The 6,053-nt window shown below is 33.1% G+C and overlaps 1 pseudogene; it reads right to left on the minus strand.

The window, feature by feature from the left end:
- Nucleotides 1–1,094: 1,094 nt before the first annotated feature.
- On the minus strand, nucleotides 1,095–3,896 carry LOC109210694 (annotated as a pseudogene).
- Between the last annotated feature and the right edge of the window lie 2,157 nt (nucleotides 3,897–6,053).

Genomic DNA, 6,053 nt, shown 5'->3' on the forward strand with positions numbered 1-6,053 from the left:
AAAAAAAACACAAACCGAAATAGAACACATACAAATCAAATAATATGCATTATTATAAAAGTTTCAACTTAAAATAAACCGAAATACCTCTATTTAGAATTTTCGGAAAGCAAATAGATTGAAATTTTAACTCCGGAAGTGTGAATCAACAATAATACGAAGCTCTACTCGAATGTGGGACCTACGTTCTTCACCTTTTATGTGACGGTGGGACCCAAAATTTTTTTTTTTTTAAAATAGNACGCTACAAGGCTCTAAATTTTACTACGCTAAAAGGGTCTACATTTTACTACGCTAAAAAGGTCTAGATTTTACTACGCTAAAAAATAATCTAAACATAAACAACAAATAAAATTAATTGCAAATAAAACATAAAACGGCATGAAAACACATATATATAAATCAGGATATTAACAGACAAATTTATATTTCTTTATAAAACACTAATATTAAATCCGGATAAATTTAACATACTAGTTTCGGAAAAAAAAAACACAAACCGAAATAGAACACATACAAATCAAATAATATGCATTATTATAAAAGTTTCAACTTAAAATAAACCGAAATACCTCTATTTAGAATTTTCGGAAAGCAAATAGATTGAAATTTTAACTCCGGAAGTGTGAATCAACAATAATACGAAGCTCTACTCGAATGTGGGACCTACGTTCTTCACCTTTTATGTGACGGTGGGACCCAAAATTTTTTTTTTTTTAAAATAGTGGGGCAGCGGGTATGGGAGTGGGGGACCAAGAAGAAGAAGATATAAAATATTGAGGAAGAAGAAGCAGAATGTCGTCTTGAAGAAGATGGCTCGTTTTTTAAAAAAGGGGTATAGCGCCGGGTATTTGGGCGCTATAACTGGGCGTGGCAGCTTTTTATATATAGCACCCAAATACTCGGCACTATACATTAACGGCACAGTTAACGTTAATGTATAGCGCCCAATATTTGGGCGCTATATATAAAAATGTCATCTTTTTTTTTTTTACACCTATTAAGGTGCTACTTGTCCAAAAAAACTACATTTTGGTTCCGGACTCGTCTTGCAGCAGCAGATGCAAGTGGATTACATCTCTTTCTCAGTCATTGGGAACATAATATGGTACATAACTATATTACATAAAGAATAATTAAGTTCTCAATACAAGTATATTCTCCTTTTTAAGAAAAGACTCCTCACACATCTACTATCTTGTGCGAAGTGGTGACATCGTGTAATAAGTGTTACAATACACATTGCCATGTGTGTAAGCAAAACAAATACCCACACGACCTGGTATGTAAATAAATATCAGTGTAAATTGAGTAGGGAATGGGTGGTAGAGAGGTAGAACCATGTTCGCCCCACTCCAACTCGTCCGTCTTCCTGCATGTATAGACTTGTTTGCATGTGTGAGTTTATCGCATCTCCAATGCACTGTAGCATATGAGCTGAAGAGAGCAATATTGGTAAACACTATGTCAACACACTTTCTGTTCATTCGTTTGTTCTCTTTTACAAGAATCAGCAAACACTATGCAAACACACATTATAGATTGAATGTTGCATCTCAATAAAGACGAAGCTTAAGTATAGGCACTAGAAAGATTTAAACCATCAGTGAAAGTCGTACGTGTCATGTCAAAGAAAATTGTGAGGTAGCCTGTCAAAGTTATTGCATCACCTTTCCTATTAGAGCATAGTTCCAATTGCAGTAATCTCAACTACAGAGAAGAGTAGCAAGACTAACATTATACTCATTAATCAGTACCAAACATAATGGAAGATGATAAAAGAAAGAAAGGAAAAACAACATTCTGAACTTTAGTATGGACTTTCATAGAACAATTTAATTAGGGGCAAAGTTCTACCTCTACAATTTCCTGATATATATCTGGATTACTCGTGAAGGCAAAATCCCTCCTGTTAAAAGAAGACATTGACAGTTAGAAAGAGTAAATAATTAGCAGCTAGTTGGCATGCATCACTTGATAACATTCAAAAGAATGTGAAATAAACATATGTAAAGCTGCAAGAAAGCTCAAATCAACTATAAAAGAATTGATATGCTACTAAAAGTGTATATTTTAACTGTTGAATCAAAAGAGGTTAGAAGGAAACAGAGAACCAAAACAGCCGGTTATGCAGGCATTGGAATTCAATTTGTTCCTGCAAGAATATGATGATGATTCGACTTCCATTTTTTGCATAAGCCCAGAGAAGCAACAGAATTATTACTCCAGAATCTTATAAAGAAAAGATACTTAGCAGTCAGGTCGTTCAAGCTGTCATGACAATCAATTTCGTATCAGCTACTGACTGCGGATTTTCTTTCCTGAATCAAGACTACTTCTGTGGAGTTACAGTTCCTACAAAATATCTTCAGAAGTTGTGTCCTAAGATACTATTATCAAGCATTTAAGTTAGCCCATTAGCTTACTTTCACTCAAGTCGAGTGTAAGTCTTCAAATCCTAACGAGCAGACAATGTCAAGTAGATATATAATAGATCAAACTTCTAAGGTAAGATTGTCAAAGAGATATATATTTGTGAATATAAAAGAGCAGATGCATTCTACTAGCGGATAGGAGTTAGAAGTCAAACTTCTAAGATCAATAGAAAATACCACCTAATAATCTTTTTTTAATTGGTTATACCACCTAATAATCTATAAAAGGTATTTCGACATGTTGATTTTGTACACAGTTGAAAGAAATCAAGGAAACATCGAATGAGCGTCCATTAGCATCCTCCCCTAATTAGCATGTTCAGAAGCATATAGCAGCATAAAGTACTTTGGTTATGAGGGTAGTTAAAGGGGCACATTGCAAATAATGTGTAGCAAGCACAATACACATGCTTAAGTCTATTGAGATTCCTCGAGATAACAAAATTTAGACATTCCGGAAGTTATGCATACCACACATAGAAATTGAAGATCGCATGTATCTGCATGTCTCTCACACACACAGAGAGATTACAGTTTACTGAGTCTTCTTTTCCTTGTTCGAGGACTTCAAAATCTTTCTCAATACATTCTCGTCAATTATCCTGTAGTGTTTCTGAATGACTTTCTGTGCTGTAATAAGCTTGTCATCAATTTGATTTCGGTACTTCTCGTATAGCAGAGGCACATACAAGCTAAAAAGGGTCTCTGAAGCTAAAAAGAAGAAACTAAATCAATGATTAAATGCGCATAAAAACATCAATAACCCAATAGAGAAGCCTACTCACCTATACAGAGCAAAATAAGGAATGTGAAAAAGCTACCCACATAAGATATCAACCACAAGCCAAGAGCAACCTGATGAACAAAATCCATATTAAGTAGAAACAAATATAAAAATGACTGGACTAAAGGAAAAAGAAGGATAACATGAGAACAGACCCAAACAAAAAGTTTCAAGTTCCCACCAATAGCAATGTCATGTGCAATCAACAGTATATGGTTTACCCAAACACATCGTATCAGCAGCCTTCACGAGAAATTCCTCAGGAATTTCCATATCGGGAATTGTAGGTAAAGGTTTGGAATTACAGAGAAAAAAAACAATTCATTCAGTTTGTTGCAGATGCAAAATAAATAAAATGTGTCTTTTTGGTTTAAACTTGTAGATGAGGCAAATCACATAACTCAACAAGATATGAGCTCCTAATTCAACTTCTCACCGCCACCCACTGACAATATTTTCACTTGCTTGACCATGAAAAAGAATCAGGTTATATGTAAAGGGTGTGTTGCAAAACTAAAATATATCTATGCTCTAACAACTTAAGTTCTTAGATGAGACAGTTCACAAAGCTCAACACAACTAAGTCTTACAATAAATATTAACTTACATTAAGAGCCCGTTTGGATTGGCTTAAAAAAAGTGGCTTTTAAGCACAAGTGCTTAAAAGCACTTTTTAAGTGCTGGAGCTTGTTTTATAAATAAGCAGTTACGTGTTTGGATAAAAGTGCTGAAACTTAAAAAAAGTTGTTAAAGTGTTTGGTAAACAAGTGCTGTTAAGCACTTTTTCTTTTAAAATGACTGAAATATCCTTAAAGCTGATAACACTAAAAATAAGCTTATTATTACAAGTTTTTAATGCTAAATTGATTCCTATACAAATTTATGTCTTGTTCTCGTTAAGTTCTCAATGATTTGATAAAACAATTTTTAATATATATAAATTATTTATTTAAATAACATATAATAATAATTTGACTAAAATAACCACTTGGCCAATGGCATATAATAATAATTTAACTAGTTTACTACTATGCCAATGAATATATAAATGAAATATATTTAGATGTTTCTAACTTTTCAAATCTTTTTTTGCGTTGAATTGCCTGTCAAATTTGACTCGTGATGTTTATTCCTAAAAATATTGTGACGGGAAAGGAGCACCACTGGAAAAGAAAGGAAAGGAAAGGAAAAAGATGGGAAAATAATAATGAAAGAGTAAAGAAAGGAATAAAAGGAAAAGAGAGGAAAGTTATGGAAGAAGAGGAACAAGAAAGCAAGGCTACTGCAACAGAACGGAGAAAAGAAAAAGATAGCATATTTTAGGTTTTAGGGGTAATTTCGGGATTAAGAAAAACTATAAGGGATAAGAATGTAATGTACTTGGTCAAAGCAATATAGCTTTTAAGCGAATTTAGAAAAAAGTTGGGTTTGCCCAACTTATTGCTTTTAGCTTTTTTTAAGCAGATTTTAACTTTTTTTAAGCTCTTTTTTTTGGTTGCCAAACACTTCCACAAGTAAAAAAGGCCATCCAAACAGGCTCTAAATGTATAACTTGTGAGTTTTGACAAAGGAAGAAAATGTTAAAAATAAAATGCATCAATCAATACCTGTTGAGAAGTGAAGCAGATTTAGCCCAGAAAAAGAGAATCACAACTAAAAGCAACAAGACATTGGCAATAAACCACAACAACACATCAGCAACTACAATAACAATTATTAACATCATGAATACCATTCTCCCTGTCAAAATAATATCTCTATTTTCTTCATTTCTTTTTTCTTTCATTTCTTTATGATTAATACCACTTAGTTGGAAATTAACGTTTAGTCTGGTTAGTGAGACTTGTACTAAAGAATCTCCAGTTTTTAAATCCTAATTTTGTCTCTTTTGAGACATTATTTTGATTAGGGATGAAATGCGTTCGACTAGCGCGGAATGGAATTAGATTATACATATACCGACCCAATTGATTTGGAATTGAACTAAGTTGATTGATTGAATAGTGCATTCTAATCAATGCTAACATGCTAGAACGAAGAAATCCGAGAAAAAATTGGAGGATTAATGTCAAATCCGAATTGATGGAAATCGGAGGCAAAATTGTAAACAAAACATAATCATGTAGAATTAAATAGTGAAAAAAAAACCTGTGCCACCCTCGAGAGCATGATGGACGGAACTCCGACAAGGATTTCCCATGGCAATTTGGGTTTTTTTGTACTCTGCAGACTGCAATAGGAGATGGAGAGGAAAGGGGAGGGAGAATTTTGAAAGGGCGAGAATTGTAATTGGGCGTAAGCTTTGAATTTTGATAAGCAAATTGTTAAGCTGCTTATTAGAGTCCCAAATTTTCATATCATTATGTTCCATTATATTATTTCAACAGTATATATCCTTGAAAACATTTTTTTTTTTACTTTTTTACTTTACAAATAAAATTTATAGGTAAGTTTAATATAGGAAATTAACAGGAAAAAATGTATTATAATGTTAGAAAGATAAAAATTGATAATTTAGAGGGTAAAATATATATTTGGCCACCGGAAATTTGATAAATATGATTGAGTGACCTTTTCAGTGATACATGCATAATAAAGTGGCATTTCTAGTATGAATAAAAGAAACATGATTTTACTAGTTAATTCTAGATAATTAAGTGATCGTTTAAGTAATATACTCTAATAATAAACTGAAAGAAAATTTCCAGAAAACTCTCAGCCACCACCCGGCGACTGCGCATAGCCTGTTTACTATGCAATAATTCGCAAATCACACAAGAGATGTAAACCGCGCGAGTGCGCATAACCTACTTACAATGCAATGCTCGCAAACC

The sequence above is a fragment of the Nicotiana attenuata genome, unplaced genomic scaffold (assembly GCF_001879085.1).
Source record: "Nicotiana attenuata strain UT unplaced genomic scaffold, NIATTr2, whole genome shotgun sequence".
NCBI classification, from domain to species: domain Eukaryota; kingdom Viridiplantae; phylum Streptophyta; class Magnoliopsida; order Solanales; family Solanaceae; genus Nicotiana; species Nicotiana attenuata.